Below are 21,469 nucleotides of genomic sequence, written 5' to 3' on the forward strand. Positions count from 1 at the left end.
CAAATACAACGCCCCACTTTTTCTCTCGATTGAAACTTTTAATCGAGAGAATAAGTGTTACGGAATCACTTTTTCTCACGGTGACAAATTTTAATCGAGAGGAAATCCAATTAATCTTCTTTTAGTATTGTGTTCTTCCGATTTTGAGCTGAATGAAATTTATTTTACACCATAAGTATTTGATTTTTTTAAATTAAACTATGTATTTCATAAAAATGTAACAATTTGTTAAATAAAGAAGGAATTGCACCAAAAATAAAATGGTGCATGATATAAAAGATTGAAAAAGACGCAACACAATGTCTTGTTTCCTTTTTATTTTCTTATCATTCACTATTTTCTTTTTGGGTTGTAACATCTTTATGTTGGGCCAGCAACGCGGATACATATGAGACTACAGAGAAATTCGCAAAAGTTTTGTTCACGTAATTCAATCAAATTACCTATGTCTGTGACTATAGAGCATATATAGTTTCATCTTATTAATTTGTTCTGAATTACACAAATTAAGGTTTTAGTGTTACAAAAATATATAAGGATACTTATTATCCATATTAGAGTAATACCCCTACACATCTCCGCAACTCCGCCCGTTGCCCACTTGACATTACTTATGAGTCAAACTCAACACTTCACTATATGGTGCAATTTCTTTTTTGTTAAGTGTTGAAGCAGGCATAGCGGCAAGCAACAAAAGTTTTGGAAATATTTATCTGGGATTTATCGTGTCCACGGATATGGTGAGAATGCCATTCAACAATTTCTACGGTTTCGAGCTCGGGTTTGGATGACAAAAGTATAAGAACGGAAAAGTAAAATATATGAACATAAAAGAATTCATTCTTTGGAAAGATTAAACTTATCAAGCTTTGCATATGATCTACTTCTTACAAATTTAAACTTGTCGGCCAGTTATACTCAACCCACGATATCTGCCTATGTTATAACGTATCTCTCACGTAAGTGTTCATCTCTGAAGCACCTACGAGACAATTCACAACTAAGGTTATCTCTAACGCAAAGTCGCGAGAACATCCGTATTCTCGCTGCTCAAACACCAAAGCATTAAGTACAGATACCCACAGTGATTGTTAGCTCCAAATTTATCTCTAGAGTTCAGAAACTAACATTTAATTATCCTATATAAGGATTCATGAAGTTTATCTCTAAAACAACCCAAATCCAAAGAACAAAGCAATAATCTAAGACAACAATCAACACAGATTTATAAAGCAAGTTTTATATAATGCCATGGGCGACAAATATACACGAGCTCAAAGTAAATACATACACAAAACCCAACTATAAAAGAAAACACAAAGAGGAAGAGAAATGAACCGAAAATATCCTGGTTTGTCAGTTCTGATCAATGATCAATCCACCTCCAGTCATCCAAATGCAAGCTCCTTAGTTGTTTTCTAACCTAATCTATCATAAGAATGAAGGTTTGGTGAGTTGGGAATAAATACCCCCAAAAAATCACCTAAACAATGTGATTTCCCCCTTTTAAACGGGTAGCAGAAAAAACCAAATTTTGTTTTCGCCATAACTTGAGAACTGTGACTCTGAATTGCGTCTGGTTCGAAGCGTTGGAAAGCTTATTCAATGCTCTTTCTAACAATGACTAAATAGAAACCAAATTGATGGTTTTTATCATCCTTATTTTGAGCCTTATTCTTTGATGAATTGGTAAAATTTGTATTCTTGAAGCTTAGCCTTTGGTCTTTATTACTCAATGTTTCAAATATGCATGAATACCTATAAAATGAATGGAAAACTATTAATTGGTATAAAAATTTATCAAAAAGACAAGCATGCACATATTTACACAAAAGTTAGGATTTTATTACAAAAACATAAGAATAGAATCGATAAGTGCCACAAATATATACTCAAAATATCGATATTTTGGCACTTATCACTAAGCAATTGATTATGCTTTTATGTAATATATAAATTAATAAAAAATATTTAAGCTTTAAAATAAATTTTCGTAATTAGTTGTTGATTACTTGAACAACTTTCATTACTTAAACCAAAGATGTATAGGGTGTGGTACCCCAATTTTGTTCCGCATAGAAAAATTTTCCTTCAAATGTGCACGCTTTGATTGCTTTAATATTCCAAATTTAATAAAAACTAAAATTAATAATTGAGTTCGAATAATTTAGATATTCTGTTAGTTAAGAGAAAATTCCAAAAAAAATGAGTAAATTATGTTATCACGTTTAAATAAGGAGACAAAATCTAAGAAAATATTTAGTTTAGGATTAATTTTAATTTCCTAAAAAATAATAATTGACACAAAGGTAGAATGGGTATGGGATCAAATTTTCAAAACTTAAATAACTATAACTAGTATCTGAGTGGATAATTGAGGAAAAAGGCAATGAAAAAAAAAGGAGGCGGATGTTTTAAAAAATATCATATCTTCCTTTTTTCACTTAAATTCATAAAACAAAAAATAGAGATTCATCCCCCTCTCTCTCTCTCTCTCTCTCTCTGAAACACCTCCGCAAGTCTCACTCTCTTTTCGCTTCTCACAACCAATCTCTTATCTATGTCTCTCTATTCATCGGCGGCCACCAAACAACAACCAGTGAACACCCTCCTTCCTTTAACCACACAAACTTTCACTAAAAGTCTTCCCTCCGCCAGCACTTCGACATCACCAAGTCAACCACTACTTCCATCTATTAGTCCCAACGTAAATCACCGCAAAATAGTTTGAAACACCACCAACCAACACGATTTCCTCCGCAACACAGGTGGTATATCAGTTTTTTCTTTTACGATTTTTGATTCATTTCTTTTTAGATTTTGATTCACTTGTTTGGTTTAAAAGAATTTCTGACTGTGGTGTTTGAAGAGTTGTATTGGTTTCGATTGTGATTATGTTGCATCATTTGTAAGGTTGTAAATATGCATGATATGGTGCTACTGATTTTGTTTCTTATTGTGTTGAAATTGGTTCGAAATGTATTACGCACGTTCGACATTGTATGTTGGTTGTCGTGGGGTTGTGTGTTGGTAAGCGACATTATGTTTCGCATGTTGTATTGCGTCGTGACGATATTGCGTGCATTATTCCAACTCTCGCATTATGTGAATTCGTGCGTGTTAAAAATATGCGCGTTACATGTTGTATGTTTTTTATTTGATTGTAATAAGCGCGTTTTGCGTTAGCAATTTGCAGTTGATTTTTTTGTTTACGCGCGACATTTTGAATCCGTTGTCATCGCGTTTAACTCAAATATTTATATACTATTGGTAGTTTTGTATGGCATCAATTTGCATTTGCTTTTGCTATTATGTTTTTCGTCACGTGACATTGCTTTTCGTTATGATACGATACAATGCGTTTTGTTTTATTCGCATTTCAATTTGACTGTAATGATTGCTTTTTGCGCTTGTGGCTTGCTGTTGATTTGTGTTTACATGCAACATTTTAATTCCATCGCATTTAAATAGGATTTAAATTTTATGTTTACGACTTTGTATTTGTGCCCTCTCCCTACGTCAACTCAATTCACGTCCATGCGTAACGTGAACTCAATTCGCGTCCTCACGTTAACTCAATTTGCACGAAACGCCTTTGCGTACGTTAACCCACCATATGCGACTAACGTGTTGTGAATTTTTTCTATTCAATTGAGATAAATGCATGTTGGCTCTGATTATTTTGTATGCGTGTTTATTTTTCTAGTTGTTAGCTTGCAAGTTTGCATCAACATTGCCTTACTGACCACTAGAGATTTCATCACTTCGACCCCGATCTCTTCCAACACAGATTTGACCCAAATTTCTTGACATGCAGCATAGGATCTTTCTATATATTCAGCCTCATACAATGACAATGTCACCACAGGTTGCTTTCTCGAGCACATGAGATTGGGGCACCAAAAGACTTGAAACCTTCATGTGTGACATCCTTTGTTCACTCATGTATCTTCTTAATAATCCAGCTCCAAAACCTATATCAACTCGACTTTTGCACACATACCTCAGAGATCCAAAAATTTGTTTAAACAAAGTTACATCAACTTTGTCTTCCTCTTCATGCTTCTCCAATTTCAAATTCGGTTTGACAGGCAAAGATGTAGGATTCAAATCATCCATCTTGAATCTGTTGAGTATCTCTTTGACATACTTCCTTTGATGTAGAAACATACCTTGCTTCGACATTTGAAATTCCATGCCTAAAAAATAAGATAACTTTCCTAGATCCAAAATTTCAAATTCTCTCATCATCATCTCTTTGAACTTCGACAAGTTCTCCAAGCTATTTCCAGTTACCAATAAGTTATTTACATACAAGCAAATGATTGTTATATCTTGTGCCACAACCTTAACATACACACCATACTCAGATTTTCATTTTAAGAATCCCAATTCTATTAAGTATGAGTCGATCTTCTTGTTCCATGCCCTAGGTGCCTATTTGAGGCCATAGAACGCTTTGTGCAACTTATACACCTTACTCGTTTCCTCCTGAATCACAAACCCATGAGGTTGTGTGACATAGACCTCTTCGTCTAAATGACCATTCAAAAATGCTGACTTCACATCTAAGGGAAATGTCGACTAGCCTTGCTTGCATGCCAAGGCGACAACCAATCTGACATTCTCCAATCTAACGACAATGTGCAAATACTTCAGATTAGTCGAGTCCTGCACTCTAAGGAAATCCACGAAATACAAATTCTTCCTTATGTCTTGCTATCGACCCATTATCATTGTGGTTCAACTTGAACACCCATTTCATATTGATAGCTCTAAATGTAATTTGGGTTATTTAAAGTGTGCTCTAAATGTTTAGTAGCTTTCATCATGACATCTATGACTAACATCGTTGTGTTTTATTTTTTTCATTTTATTTATCCTTTCTTGCCATGTAGGGCATCTGAGATAATATGCCACTCTACTTTATTTAATGATTGATACATATTGCATAATAAATCTGCAATGTTGAATTTTCTGTTTTCCAGGAAGAATTTCTACAGAGGCTTCAGAGTCGTATAAATGTTTCATATGATAGTTCTATCCCTGAACATTAGGTACCATTTCTATAAAAAAAACTTCAAGTCTAAGTGTTGTGAGTTATGATGTAAAATAAATATGAAGTCCATCATAGAATTCAAGCCGCGTGCCTATAGTTTTAGGTGTAACTTATGGCTTATTATCATATGTACAAACTTATTTTTCTTAGAGTCTTAAGAATATAACTTGGTGCTTTTTATGTATTATCCTAGGACTCCTAATGAGGGAAAGTAATGTTTTGAGGGAATTTAAAATGATTTGACCAAAATCCATTGTTTGGATACAAAAATGAAGAATTGTTAAAATGATGGAAATTTATGGAGTATTTCATCTAAGTTAAATTTAATCATTTTGAAATGACACCAAAAACCAAAGAATTTGAAATTCCTCTCATGTTCCATAAAATGTATTTGTTATTATTATTTCTTCAAATTTTACAAATTGGTCCTCATATTTTCCAAAATTATAAAATTGACCCCACAAATTTTTAAAAAATTGCAAATTAGTCCTTAATAATTTTTAAAATTTACAATTTTGTCCTTCAAATTTTTAAAAATTACAATTTGGTCCCTACTTTTCAATTTTTTAATTTGGTCCAAAAAATTTATATTTTATAAAAAAATACCCAAAAAATCTAACAATGAATTACCTTAATACTTCATCCAAACAAAATAATTTAAAATGAATGGATTTCAATTGAATCATTTGAATTGCTTTAACTAAGGGCTTTATGGAATGCTTCATTTCCCGAATAAGAGCTCAAAGGCTCAATTTTATAGCAGTGAAAGACATGGGATGGAAACAGGAAGGGTTCACCAAGAAATTTTAGATAGACATTATTCTTGTCGATTTCATCCCTTGTCTTCATTCTAATTTTTTGTCAATAATGATTTCTATATCTGCATATCATTGGCAGGGGTGGTGGTTACATATCCACATACCACAAGTGCAGACAAAGGTTTTTTACCTAACTAAATATCATTTAATGGCTGGAATCATAGAATGAAGTTGATTATGTTAGGGTGGATGAGATAATTAGTTAAGAAATTGTTTGAATTTGTAATTGTCTCAAGAATCAGATCATGATGTGGCCCCTCTTTTCTCTTAGGTCACATATAAATTGAAGGGTCATCATATCACGTATTACTGGTTTATTTTTCTCAACTCATCTAAACATCTTAGTTTCATCTTTAGTCGATGCTCATGTATGCTCAGGTACACCCATGCAAGCCATGTTATGTTGACTTTTGAAGTTTGAAATTAGCGTCGGTCAGACCCACTCTACACAATTTTGTTGACTTTTGAAGTTTGAATATAGCGTCCGTCAGCCCCTGCTAAAAATAATTAGTTGACTTCTAAAGTTTGACTTTATCACGGGTTTGGCACACATTGTTGTATTTTGTTGATTTTTGAAGTTTGACTCTAGTGTCGGACATCCCCCCGCTAAATATGATTTGTTCACTTCTTAAGTTTAACTTTAATGTGGGTGTTGCCCCTGCTAAATAATTTGTTTACTTCTGAAGCTTGACTTTAGCGTGGGTGTGGCCAATACTATTGTACTTTTTTACTTTTGAAGTTTGACTTTAGCGTCGGATAACCCCTGCTAAACATGATTAGTTGACTTTTGAAGTTTGACTTTAGCGTTGGTTAGGCCCACACTAATAATTTTTTTTACTTTTGGAATTTGCATTTTTAACGTTTTCTTCAGTTTAGCCTCGGCATAGACTCAGGCTGGCCTTGATACCTCTGAGCCATTTAACCTTAGACACGATTTTTCTACTTATAGTGTCAAAAAACAGCCAACGGTAAATACTATTTTTTCTAATAACGAGACTTAAAAATAGCACACAAGATACAATGGCTCAAAAAGTGCTCGACAATTTCTACTATTCATACAAGGTTGTAAGGGATTAACCTGACATAATAAAATAATACTCAACGACTATATTCCCAACAAATATCTGCTACAATAATTCAACCAATGGAATTACTTAAATCAAAGGATGACTCAAGGAAAAAAAAATCAAATAGAATAATTCTTGAGAAAAATGTAAAATGTAGTTTTTAAACAAGCTTATGAAAACTAGTTCCACACAAATCAAAAAGAAAGAAAAAAAAAGTATTTTTAAAATCAAACGATTAATTAAAAAGGATAGATATTTTGAATGAATATAAGCTTTTTTTTACATTATTTGTTTGAGAGTAAACCAAGTTGATCATGACGAAATCATAAGTGGGGTAATACGACCAAAATATTCTTTTAATAAAAACTGTTAAATTATTGTGTTTTTTATTTTATTTTTAATTGTTTGATTTTAATTAATTATAAAATTTGTTCCCGATTGTATCAAAATTTTCATACAGTTATTTGCAGATTTCAGAATAAATGCATTTATTCGTTGTTATCAGATTTTTTAAGAATCAATACTAAAAACTTGATCCAGTTTTCAAATATTCAATAATATATTGTATATTATTGAAAATTTTTTTAATTGTCTGATTTACCTGAATAATTTTTTGCATATTGTATACAAAGCTCTGCAAGAAATACTTTACAGGTAGTTTCAAAATATATGTATTTTTCATTTTTATCAAATTTTTAAAAGGTTGGTGGTACCTAATTAATTTTTGCATTTTTACCGAATTTTCTAAAATCTAGTAAAAAAAAATAATTTAACAAAAAATTGACATTATGCATATTTTAATTGTTTGATTTAAGTCATGCGAAATTTTTGCTGCAGATTGTAAATAAATTCTGGAAAAAAAATGTTATTTGTGGATTTTTCTGATTTCTGAATAGATGTTGGAATGTAGACATAATGTGATAATCACTTTATCACTTTATCATTTCGATAAGGGTTAAATATGTTATTAGTCCCTATAAATATTTCAATTTTGACTTTTAGTCTCTATTAAAAATATTGATTTTTAGTTTCTATAGAATTACTTTTACACGCAACTTTAGTCTCTGTAAAGAATTAAAACCGCGTACAAAAATAATTTTATAAAAATTAAAAATTAATATTTTTTTATAAGGATTAAAAGTCAAATGTGATAATTTTATAATATTTAATCTTTCATTAATTATGATTTTCCCACATGACTAAGTTATATCCATATTATTTAGGATGAAAGACTAAGATATCTTTTCTTAATTGTGTGGGGAAATCTAAGGCACACGTAAATTTTGGCCTAGGAAATATCTTACTAAATTTTTAATCAGTTGAGTTATGGTAAAAGTCTCTCAAGCGTGAGAAGGTAACAATGAATTATAGGGTGAATTAAAATAATTATTTTCTATTATTTCTACTATCTCTCTCTAACAATTTTGTTAAAACTTATTTTTATATTAAACCAACGATTAAAAATGTTAAAAATAATTTCAACACAATTCAAACCATTTTTGGTCACATCTTTAATATGTATCATCATTTATTCTCTCCATCTCGAAGGAGAAACAATTCTTATATGGACACAACCATATACATAGATTTACACACAACCAATTATATTTTTTATTAATTAAAAAACTAAAATAAAATTATTTCTCTCTATTAAACTAACCACCCTCTATGATAGTAATTAAAAACGGAAATAATTTTTTTTAATAAATATCAATTTTCTCACTTTTAATTAGTTATGCCTAAAAATATGGATTTAGGTTCGTATCCATGCAAGTATTTTTCATTGAAGAAGTGTGTTGAAATTTTAATATAATATGATTAATTAGGATCCTTGGAAATTATGAAGGTATTGCAATCTAATTTTAATTATACCTCTCAAAATTTGCTTGTTTCAAACGTTTCGTTTATAATAAAGATGTTTATATTCTGAAGTAAGAAAAAACTCAAGTTCAACCTTTGGTGCATGTGTAGTAAATTATGTAATTTTAAAATAGAACAAACAATTTCTTGTGCGTGTGAAAATATAGAAATTAAGAGTTTAATTATAACAAGGAATAAGAGAGAAACTTGAAATAATGTATTCCTGAAATATTAGAATGAATTCTAACAACCATCAAGAGACATTTGAAGAAATGTAATTTTTCACAGTATAAAATAAATATATAAATGTATACTTCAAAATGCATAAGATCAGAGAACATATGGCACAAATTCTTAAGTTTGTTAGTGTCATAATTATTTTTCTTTTCGAATTCGTTGTTGTAATGGATGGTATCATTGTAACAGATGGTAAATTCAATTTTTCAATTTATTTTCAAAAATTATTTTAATTTTAGGGTTAAATATGTTGGTGGTCCTCCTAAATATTTTATAATTTTTTTTTAGTCTTTTACTTTTTTTTTTTCAAAGATTGGTTCTCTTAAATATTTTCATCCATATTTTTAGCTGCTCCTGCAAATATTGTCGCTAATTCAGACGTTAAATAGTAAATTGTCACTAAACTGTCGCTAAAATTGTCGTTAATTTTGTCAATAAATTGTAAAAATTATCATTAAATTGTAGGAGAGACTAAAAATATAGATGAAAAATTTTAAAAAGACTATTTTTCAAAAACTAAAACTAAAATATAAATATTTATGAGGACCACAAAATATTTAATCGTTAATTTCATATACAATGTTTCATTTTATTATTATTATTATTATTATTATTATTATTATTATTATTATTATTATTATTATTATTATTATTATTATTATTATTATTAATTTGACATCACACAGGAGCTGTTAAATGCTGGTCTGATGGAGAATGTCGTAAAGCAATGCCGGATTGCACTCTTCCTAAACGTCCAAGGTGTATATCAGGGATATGTCATTGTGTGTCATAGTAGGAATAAAGTTCAAAAATAATTTCATGTATTTGCAACTCTAATATTGATGCTTTTTAATTCTCTCAAAGTTCAATCTATTTCTATTTTATCTGAACCTTAAAATAAATTTGATCACTTTTAGAAATTAAAATATCCACTTTGTTATGATAAATTAAATGTGATGAAATATCTATATTATTTAGAAACAAATAACAAATAATTCTATACAACTTCTTACTCTCTTTAACTCTACTACTTTAAATGAATACACTAGACCTGTATATAATCGAGAAAAATGCATATAAACCTTCTGCATTACTACGAAAATGAGCTTTAACTTCCAGTTGAATTAGAACTTTTGCTTCAGTTGGATGGGAGAGGTAATATTGGGTGTAACGGAAAATGCGCGATTCTTTTCCCAGACAACTGCGAATGGAATTGAAAAGTGAATTTGGTTATGGGTTTGATTTCTAATAATAACATTTTTAAGATGACACGTTAGACTTTTTTCCTCGATTGAAAGTTTCAATAACAGTCAAATAGAACGCCCCACTTTTTCTCTCGATTGAAACTTTTAATCGAGAGAATAAGTGTTACGGAATCACTTTTTCTCACGGTGACAAATTTTAATCGAGAGGAAATCCAATTAATCTTCTTTTAGTATTGTGTTCTTCCGATTTTGAGCTGAATGAAATTTATTTTAAACCATAAGTATTTGATTTTTTAAATTAAACTATGTATTTCATAAAAATGTAACAATTTGTTAAATAAAGAAGGAATTGCACCAAAAAGAAAATGGTGCATGATATAAAAGATTGAAAAAGAAGCAACACAATGTCTTGTTTCCTTTTCATTTTCTTATCATTCACTATTTTCTTTTTGGGTTGTAACATCTTTATGTTGGGCCAGGAACGCGGATACATATGAGACTAGAGAGAACTTCGCAAAAGTTTTGTTCACGTAATTCAATCAAATTACCTATGTCTGTGATTATAGAGCATATATAGTTTCATCTTATTAATTTGTTCTGAATTACACAAATTAAGGTTTTAGTGTTACAAAAATATATAAGGATACTTATTATCCATATTAGAGTAATACCCCTACACATCTCTGCAACTCCGCCCCTTGCCCACTTGACATTACTTATGAGTCAAACTCAACACTTCACTATATGGTGCAATTTCTTTTTTGTTAAGTGTTGAAGCAGGCATAGCGGAAAGCAACAAAAATTTTGGAAATATTTATCCGGGATTTATCGTGTCCACGGAGATGGTGAGAATGCCATTCAACAGTTTCTACGGTTTCGAGCTCGGGTTTGGATGACAAAAGTATAAGAATGTAAAAGTAAAATATATGAACATAAAAGAATTCATTCTTCGGAAAGATAAAACTTATCAAGCTTTGCATATGATCTACTTCTTACAAATTTAAACTTGTCGACCAGTTATACTCAACCCACGATATCTGCCTATGTTATAACGTATCTCTCACGTAAGTGTTCATCTCTGAAGCACCTACGAGACAATTCACAACTAAGGTTATCTCTAACGCAAAGTCGCGAGAACATCCGTATTCTCGCTGCTCAAACACCAAAGCATTAAGTACAGATACCCACAGTGATTGTTAGCTCCAAATTTATCTCTAGAGTTCAGAAACTAACATTTAATTATCCTATATAAGGATTCATGAAGTTTATCTCTAAAACAACCCAAATCCAAAGAACAAAGCAATAATCTAAGACAACAATCAACACAGATTTATAAAGCAAGTTTTATATAATGCCATGGGCGACAAATATACACGAGCTCAAAGTAAATACATACACAAAACCCAACTATAAAAGAAAACACAAAGAGGAAGAGAAATGAACCGAAAATATCCTGGTTTGTCAGTTCTGATCAATGATCAATCCACCTCCAGTCATCCAAATGCAAGCTCCTTAGTTGTTTTCTAACCTAATCTATCATAAGAATGAAGGTTTGGTGAGTTGGGAATAAATACCCCCAAAAAATCACCTAAACAATGTGATTTCCCCCTTTTAAACGGGTAGCAGAAAAAACCAAATTTTGTTTTCGCCATAACTTGAGAACTGTGACTCTGAATTGCGTCTGGTTCGAAGCGTTGGAAAGCTTATTCAATGCTCTTTCTAACAATGACTAAATAGAAACCAAATTGATGGTTTTTATCATCCTTATTTTGAGCCTTATTCTTTGATGAATTGGTAAAATTTGTATTCTTGAAGCTTAGCCTTTGGTCTTTATTACTCAATGTTTCAAATATGCATGAATACCTATAAAATGAATGGAAAACTATTAATTGGTATAAAAATTTATCAAAAAGACAAGCATGCACATATTTACACAAAAGTTAGGATTTTATTACAAAAACATAAGAATAGAATCGATAAGTGCCACAAATATATACTCAAAATATCGATATTTTGGCACTTATCACTAAGCAATTGATTATGCTTTTATGTAATATATAAATTAATAAAAAATATTTAAGCTTTAAAATAAATTTTCGTAATTAGTTGTTGATTACTTGAACAACTTTCATTACTTAAACCAAAGATGTATAGGGTGTGGTACCCCAATTTTGTTCCGCATAGAAAAATTTTCCTTCAAATGTGCACGCTTTGATTGCTTTAATATTCCAAATTTAATAAAAACTAAAATTAATAATTGAGTTCGAATAATTTAGATATTCTGTTAGTTAAGAGAAAATTCCAAAAAAAATGAGTAAATTATGTTATCACGTTTAAATAAGGAGACAAAATCTAAGAAAATATTTAGTTTAGGATTAATTTTAATTTCCTAAAAAATAATAATTGACACAAAGGTAGAATGGGTATGGGATCAAATTTTCAAAACTTAAATAACTATAACTAGTATCTGAGTGGATAATTGAGGAAAAAGGCAATGAAAAAAAAAGGAGGCGGATGTTTTAAAAAATATCATATCTTCCTTTTTTCACTTAAATTCATAAAACAAAAAATAGAGATTCATCCCCCTCTCTCTCTCTCTCTCTCTCTCTGAAACACCTCCGCAAGTCTCACTCTCTTTTCGCTTCTCACAACCAATCTCTTATCTATGTCTCTCTATTCATCGGCGGCCACCAAACAACAACCAGTGAACACCCTCCTTCCTTTAACCACACAAACTTTCACTAAAAGTCTTCCCTCCGCCAGCACTTCGACATCACCAAGTCAACCACTACTTCCATCTATTAGTCCCAACGTAAATCACCGCAAAATAGTTTGAAACACCACCAACCAACACGATTTCCTCCGCAACACAGGTGGTATATCAGTTTTTTCTTTTACGATTTTTGATTCATTTCTTTTTAGATTTTGATTCACTTGTTTGGTTTAAAAGAATTTCTGACTGTGGTGTTTGAAGAGTTGTATTGGTTTCGATTGTGATTATGTTGCATCATTTGTAAGGTTGTAAATATGCATGATATGGTGCTACTGATTTTGTTTCTTATTGTGTTGAAATTGGTTCGAAATGTATTACGCACGTTCGACATTGTATGTTGGTTGTCGTGGGGTTGTGTGTTGGTAAGCGACATTATGTTTCGCATGTTGTATTGCGTCGTGACGATATTGCGTGCATTATTCCAACTCTCGCATTATGTGAATTCGTGCGTGTTAAAAATATGCGCGTTACATGTTGTATGTTTTTTATTTGATTGTAATAAGCGCGTTTTGCGTTAGCAATTTGCAGTTGATTTTTTTGTTTACGCGCGACATTTTGAATCCGTTGTCATCGCGTTTAACTCAAATATTTATATACTATTGGTAGTTTTGTATGGCATCAATTTGCATTTGCTTTTGCTATTATGTTTTTCGTCACGTGACATTGCTTTTCGTTATGATACGATACAATGCGTTTTGTTTTATTCGCATTTCAATTTGACTGTAATGATTGCTTTTTGCGCTTGTGGCTTGCTGTTGATTTGTGTTTACATGCAACATTTTAATTCCATCGCATTTAAATAGGATTTAAATTTTATGTTTACGACTTTGTATTTGTGCCCTCTCCCTACGTCAACTCAATTCACGTCCATGCGTAACGTGAACTCAATTCGCGTCCTCACGTTAACTCAATTTGCACGAAACGCCTTTGCGTACGTTAACCCACCATATGCGACTAACGTGTTGTGAATTTTTTCTATTCAATTGAGATAAATGCATGTTGGCTCTGATTATTTTGTATGCGTGTTTATTTTTCTAGTTGTTAGCTTGCAAGTTTGCATCAACATTGCCTTACTGACCACTAGAGATTTCATCACTTCGACCCCGATCTCTTCCAACACAGATTTGACCCAAATTTCTTGACATGCAGCATAGGATCTTTCTATATATTCAGCCTCATACAATGACAATGTCACCACAGGTTGCTTTCTCGAGCACATGAGATTGGGGCACCAAAAGACTTGAAACCTTCATGTGTGACATCCTTTGTTCACTCATGTATCTTCTTAATAATCCAGCTCCAAAACCTATATCAACTCGACTTTTGCACACATACCTCAGAGATCCAAAAATTTGTTTAAACAAAGTTACATCAACTTTGTCTTCCTCTTCATGCTTCTCCAATTTCAAATTCGGTTTGACAGGCAAAGATGTAGGATTCAAATCATCCATCTTGAATCTGTTGAGTATCTCTTTGACATACTTCCTTTGATGTAGAAACATACCTTGCTTCGACATTTGAAATTCCATGCCTAAAAAATAAGATAACTTTCCTAGATCCAAAATTTCAAATTCTCTCATCATCATCTCTTTGAACTTCGACAAGTTCTCCAAGCTATTTCCAGTTACCAATAAGTTATTTACATACAAGCAAATGATTGTTATATCTTGTGCCACAACCTTAACATACACACCATACTCAGATTTTCATTTTAAGAATCCCAATTCTATTAAGTATGAGTCGATCTTCTTGTTCCATGCCCTAGGTGCCTATTTGAGGCCATAGAACGCTTTGTGCAACTTATACACCTTACTCGTTTCCTCCTGAATCACAAACCCATGAGGTTGTGTGACATAGACCTCTTCGTCTAAATGACCATTCAAAAATGCTGACTTCACATCTAAGGGAAATGTCGACTAGCCTTGCTTGCATGCCAAGGCGACAACCAATCTGACATTCTCCAATCTAACGACAATGTGCAAATACTTCAGATTAGTCGAGTCCTGCACTCTAAGGAAATCCACGAAATACAAATTCTTCCTTATGTCTTGCTATCGACCCATTATCATTGTGGTTCAACTTGAACACCCATTTCATATTGATAGCTCTAAATGTAATTTGGGTTATTTAAAGTGTGCTCTAAATGTTTAGTAGCTTTCATCATGACATCTATGACTAACATCGTTGTGTTTTATTTTTTTCATTTTATTTATCCTTTCTTGCCATGTAGGGCATCTGAGATAATATGCCACTCTACTTTATTTAATGATTGATACATATTGCATAATAAATCTGCAATGTTGAATTTTCTGTTTTCCAGGAAGAATTTCTACAGAGGCTTCAGAGTCGTATAAATGTTTCATATGATAGTTCTATCCCTGAACATTAGGTACCATTTCTATAAAAAAAACTTCAAGTCTAAGTGTTGTGAGTTATGATGTAAAATAAATATGAAGTCCATCATAGAATTCAAGCCGCGTGCCTATAGTTTTAGGTGTAACTTATGGCTTATTATCATATGTACAAACTTATTTTTCTTAGAGTCTTAAGAATATAACTTGGTGCTTTTTATGTATTATCCTAGGACTCCCTAAGGGCTTTATGGAATGCTTCATTTCCCGAATAAGAGCTCAAAGGCTCAATTTTATAGCAGTGAAAGACATGGGATGGAAACAGGAAGGGTTCACCAAGAAATTTTAGATAGACATTATTCTTGTCGATTTCATCCCTTGTCTTCATTCTAATTTTTTGTCAATAATGATTTCTATATCTGCATATCATTGGCAGGGGTGGTGGTTACATATCCACATACCACAAGTGCAGACAAAGGTTTTTTACCTAACTAAATATCATTTAATGGCTGGAATCATAGAATGAAGTTGATTATGTTAGGGTGGATGAGATAATTAGTTAAGAAATTGTTTGAATTTGTAATTGTCTCAAGAATCAGATCATGATGTGGCCCCTCTTTTCTCTTAGGTCACATATAAATTGAAGGGTCATCATATCACGTATTACTGGTTTATTTTTCTCAACTCATCTAAACATCTTAGTTTCATCTTTAGTCGATGCTCATGTATGCTCAGGTACACCCATGCAAGCCATGTTATGTTGACTTTTGAAGTTTGAAATTAGCGTCGGTCAGACCCACTCTACACAATTTTGTTGACTTTTGAAGTTTGAATATAGCGTCCGTCAGCCCCTGCTAAAAATAATTAGTTGACTTCTAAAGTTTGACTTTATCACGGGTTTGGCACACATTGTTGTATTTTGTTGATTTTTGAAGTTTGACTCTAGTGTCGGACATCCCCCCGCTAAATATGATTTGTTCACTTCTTAAGTTTAACTTTAATGTGGGTGTTGCCCCTGCTAAATAATTTGTTTACTTCTGAAGCTTGACTTTAGCGTGGGTGTGGCCAATACTATTGTACTTTTTTACTTTTGAAGTTTGACTTTAGCGTCGGATAACCCCTGCTAAACATGATTAGTTGACTTTTGAAGTTTGACTTTAGCGTTGGTTAGGCCCACACTAATAATTTTTTTTACTTTTGGAATTTGCATTTTTAACGTTTTCTTCAGTTTAGCCTCGGCATAGACTCAGGCTGGCCTTGATACCTCTGAGCCATTTAACCTTAGACACGATTTTTCTACTTATAGTGTCAAAAAACAGCCAACGGTAAATACTATTTTTTCTAATAACGAGACTTAAAAATAGCACACAAGATACAATGGCTCAAAAAGTGCTCGACAATTTCTACTATTCATACAAGGTTGTAAGGGATTAACCTGACATAATAAAATAATACTCAACGACTATATTCCCAACAAATATCTGCTACAATAATTCAACCAATGGAATTACTTAAATCAAAGGATGACTCAAGGAAAAAAAAATCAAATAGAATAATTCTTGAGAAAAATGTAAAATGTAGTTTTTAAACAAGCTTATGAAAACTAGTTCCACACAAATCAAAAAGAAAGAAAAAAAAAGTATTTTTAAAATCAAACGATTAATTAAAAAGGATAGATATTTTGAATGAATATAAGCTTTTTTTTACATTATTTGTTTGAGAGTAAACCAAGTTGATCATGACGAAATCATAAGTGGGGTAATACGACCAAAATATTCTTTTAATAAAAACTGTTAAATTATTGTGTTTTTTATTTTATTTTTAATTGTTTGATTTTAATTAATTATAAAATTTGTTCCCGATTGTATCAAAATTTTCATACAGTTATTTGCAGATTTCAGAATAAATGCATTTATTCGTTGTTATCAGATTTTTTAAGAATCAATACTAAAAACTTGATCCAGTTTTCAAATATTCAATAATATATTGTATATTATTGAAAATTTTTTTAATTGTCTGATTTACCTGAATAATTTTTTGCATATTGTATACAAAGCTCTGCAAGAAATACTTTACAGGTAGTTTCAAAATATATGTATTTTTCATTTTTATCAAATTTTTAAAAGGTTGGTGGTACCTAATTAATTTTTGCATTTTTACCGAATTTTCTAAAATCTAGTAAAAAAAAATAATTTAACAAAAAATTGACATTATGCATATTTTAATTGTTTGATTTAAGTCATGCGAAATTTTTGCTGCAGATTGTAAATAAATTCTGGAAAAAAAATGTTATTTGTGGATTTTTCTGATTTCTGAATAGATGTTGGAATGTAGACATAATGTGATAATCACTTTATCACTTTATCATTTCGATAAGGGTTAAATATGTTATTAGTCCCTATAAATATTTCAATTTTGACTTTTAGTCTCTATTAAAAATATTGATTTTTAGTTTCTATAGAATTACTTTTACACGCAACTTTAGTCTCTGTAAAGAATTAAAACCGCGTACAAAAATAATTTTATAAAAATTAAAAATTAATATTTTTTTATAAGGATTAAAAGTCAAATGTGATAATTTTATAATATTTAATCTTTCATTAATTATGATTTTCCCACATGACTAAGTTATATCCATATTATTTAGGATGAAAGACTAAGATATCTTTTCTTAATTGTGTGGGGAAATCTAAGGCACACGTAAATTTTGGCCTAGGAAATATCTTACTAAATTTTTAATCAGTTGAGTTATGGTAAAAGTCTCTCAAGCGTGAGAAGGTAACAATGAATTATAGGGTGAATTAAAATAATTATTTTCTATTATTTCTACTATCTCTCTCTAACAATTTTGTTAAAACTTATTTTTATATTAAACCAACGATTAAAAATGTTAAAAATAATTTCAACACAATTCAAACCATTTTTGGTCACATCTTTAATATGTATCATCATTTATTCTCTCCATCTCGAAGGAGAAACAATTCTTATATGGACACAACCATATACATAGATTTACACACAACCAATTATATTTTTTATTAATTAAAAAACTAAAATAAAATTATTTCTCTCTATTAAACTAACCACCCTCTATGATAGTAATTAAAAACGGAAATAATTTTTTTTAATAAATATCAATTTTCTCACTTTTAATTAGTTATGCCTAAAAATATGGATTTAGGTTCGTATCCATGCAAGTATTTTTCATTGAAGAAGTGTGTTGAAATTTTAATATAATATGATTAATTAGGATCCTTGGAAATTATGAAGGTATTGCAATCTAATTTTAATTATACCTCTCAAAATTTGCTTGTTTCAAACGTTTCGTTTATAATAAAGATGTTTATATTCTGAAGTAAGAAAAAACTCAAGTTCAACCTTTGGTGCATGTGTAGTAAATTATGTAATTTTAAAATAGAACAAACAATTTCTTGTGCGTGTGAAAATATAGAAATTAAGAGTTTAATTATAACAAGGAATAAGAGAGAAACTTGAAATAATGTATTCCTGAAATATTAGAATGAATTCTAACAACCATCAAGAGACATTTGAAGAAATGTAATTTTTCACAGTATAAAATAAATATATAAATGTATACTTCAAAATGCATAAGATCAGAGAACATATGGCACAAATTCTTAAGTTTGTTAGTGTCATAATTATTTTTCTTTTCGAATTCGTTGTTGTAATGGATGGTATCATTGTAACAGATGGTAAATTCAATTTTTCAATTTATTTTCAAAAATTATTTTAATTTTAGGGTTAAATATGTTGGTGGTCCTCCTAAATATTTTATAATTTTTTTTTAGTCTTTTACTTTTTTTTTTTCAAAGATTGGTTCTCTTAAATATTTTCATCCATATTTTTAGCTGCTCCTGCAAATATTGTCGCTAATTCAGACGTTAAATAGTAAATTGTCACTAAACTGTCGCTAAAATTGTCGTTAATTTTGTCAATAAATTGTAAAAATTATCATTAAATTGTAGGAGAGACTAAAAATATAGATGAAAAATTTTAAAAAGACTATTTTTCAAAAACTAAAACTAAAATATAAATATTTATGAGGACCACAAAATATTTAATCGTTAATTTCATATACAATGTTTCATTATTTATTATTATTATTATTATTATTATTATTATTATTATTATTATTATTATTATTATTATTATTAATTTGACATCACACAGGAGCTGTTAAATGCTGGTCTGATGGAGAATGTCGTAAAGCAATGCCGGATTGCACTCTTCCTAAACGTCCAAGGTGTATATCAGGGATATGTCATTGTGTGTCATAGTAGGAATAAAGTTCAAAAATAATTTCATGTATTTGCAACTCTAATATTGATGCTTTTTAATTCTCTCAAAGTTCAATCTATTTCTATTTTATCTGAACCTTAAAATAAATTTGATCACTTTTAGAAATTAAAATATCCACTTTGTTATGATAAATTAAATGTGATGAAATATCTATATTATTTAGAAACAAATAACAAATAATTCTATACAACTTCTTACTCTCTTTAACTCTACTACTTTAAATGAATACACTAGACCTGTATATAATCGAGAAAAATGCATATAAACCTTCTGCATTACTACGAAAATGAGCTTTAACTTCCAGTTGAATTAGAACTTTTGCTTCAGTTGGATGGGAGAGGTAATATTGGGTGTAACGGAAAATGCGCGATTCTTTTCCCAGACAACTGCGAATGGAATTGAAAAGTGAATTTGGTTATGGGTTTGATTTCTAATAATAACATTTTTAAGATGACACGTTAGACTTTTTTCCTCGATTGAAAGTTTCAATAACAGTCAAATAGAACGCCCCACTTTTTCTCTCGATTGAAACTTTTAATCGAGAGAATAAGTGTTACGGAATCACTTTTTCTCACGGTGACAAATTTTAATCGAGAGGAAATCCAATTAATCTTCTTTTAGTATTGTGTTCTTCCGATTTTGAGCTGAATGAAATTTATTTTAAACCATAAGTATTTGATTTTTTAAATTAAACTATGTATTTCATAAAAATGTAACAATTTGTTAAATAAAGAAGGAATTGCACCAAAAAGAAAATGGTGCATGATATAAAAGATTGAAAAAGAAGCAACACAATGTCTTGTTTCCTTTTCATTTTCTTATCATTCACTATTTTCTTTTTGGGTTGTAACATCTTTATGTTGGGCCAGGAACGCGGATACATATGAGACTAGAGAGAACTTCGCAAAAGTTTTGTTCACGTAATTCAATCAAATTACCTATGTCTGTGATTATAGAGCATATATAGTTTCATCTTATTAATTTGTTCTGAATTACACAAATTAAGGTTTTAGTGTTACAAAAATATATAAGGATACTTATTATCCATATTAGAGTAATACCCCTACACATCTCTGCAACTCCGCCCCTTGCCCACTTGACATTACTTATGAGTCAAACTCAACACTTCACTATATGGTGCAATTTCTTTTTTGTTAAGTGTTGAAGCAGGCATAGCGGAAAGCAACAAAAATTTTGGAAATATTTATCCGGGATTTATCGTGTCCACGGAGATGGTGAGAATGCCATTCAACAGTTTCTACGGTTTCGAGCTCGGGTTTGGATGACAAAAGTATAAGAATGTAAAAGTAAAATATATGAACATAAAAGAATTCATTCTTCGGAAAGATAAAACTTATCAAGCTTTGCATATGATCTACTTCTTACAAATTTAAACTTGTCGACCAGTTATACTCAACCCACGATATCTGCCTATGTTATAACGTATCTCTCACGTAAGTGTTCATCTCTGAAGCACCTACGAGACAATTCACAACTAAGGTTATCTCCAACGCAAAGTCGCAAGAACATCCGTACTCTCGCTGCTCAAACACCAAAGCATTAAGTACAGATACCCACAGTGATTGTTAGCTCCAAATTTATCTCTAGAGTTCAGAAACTAACATTTAATTATCATACATAAGGATTCATGAAGTTTATCTCTAAAACAACTCAAATCCAAAGCACAATGCAAAAATCTAAGACAACAATCAACACAGATTTATAAAGCAAGTTTTATATAATGCCATGGGCGACAAATATGGATTTTTATCATCCTAA

At 30.7% G+C, this 21,469-nt stretch overlaps 2 long non-coding RNA genes across 2 annotated transcripts; both read left to right on the plus strand.

Moving 5' to 3' along the window:
• Positions 1–7,904: 7,904 nt before the first annotated feature.
• LOC131598944 (uncharacterized) lies at positions 7,905–9,943 on the plus strand. The gene is made up of 2 exons (XR_009282445.1): positions 7,905–9,233; positions 9,728–9,943. It is a non-coding gene; the product is annotated as an uncharacterized LOC131598944 (long non-coding RNA).
• A 7,811-nt stretch (positions 9,944–17,754) lies between these two features.
• On the plus strand, positions 17,755–19,777 carry LOC131598945 (uncharacterized). The gene is made up of 2 exons (XR_009282446.1): positions 17,755–19,083; positions 19,562–19,777. It is a non-coding gene; the product is annotated as an uncharacterized LOC131598945 (long non-coding RNA).
• The last annotated feature ends 1,692 nt before the right edge of the window (positions 19,778–21,469 follow it).

This window comes from Vicia villosa, linkage group LG4, assembly GCF_029867415.1.
Source record: "Vicia villosa cultivar HV-30 ecotype Madison, WI linkage group LG4, Vvil1.0, whole genome shotgun sequence".
Taxonomy (NCBI): domain Eukaryota; kingdom Viridiplantae; phylum Streptophyta; class Magnoliopsida; order Fabales; family Fabaceae; genus Vicia; species Vicia villosa.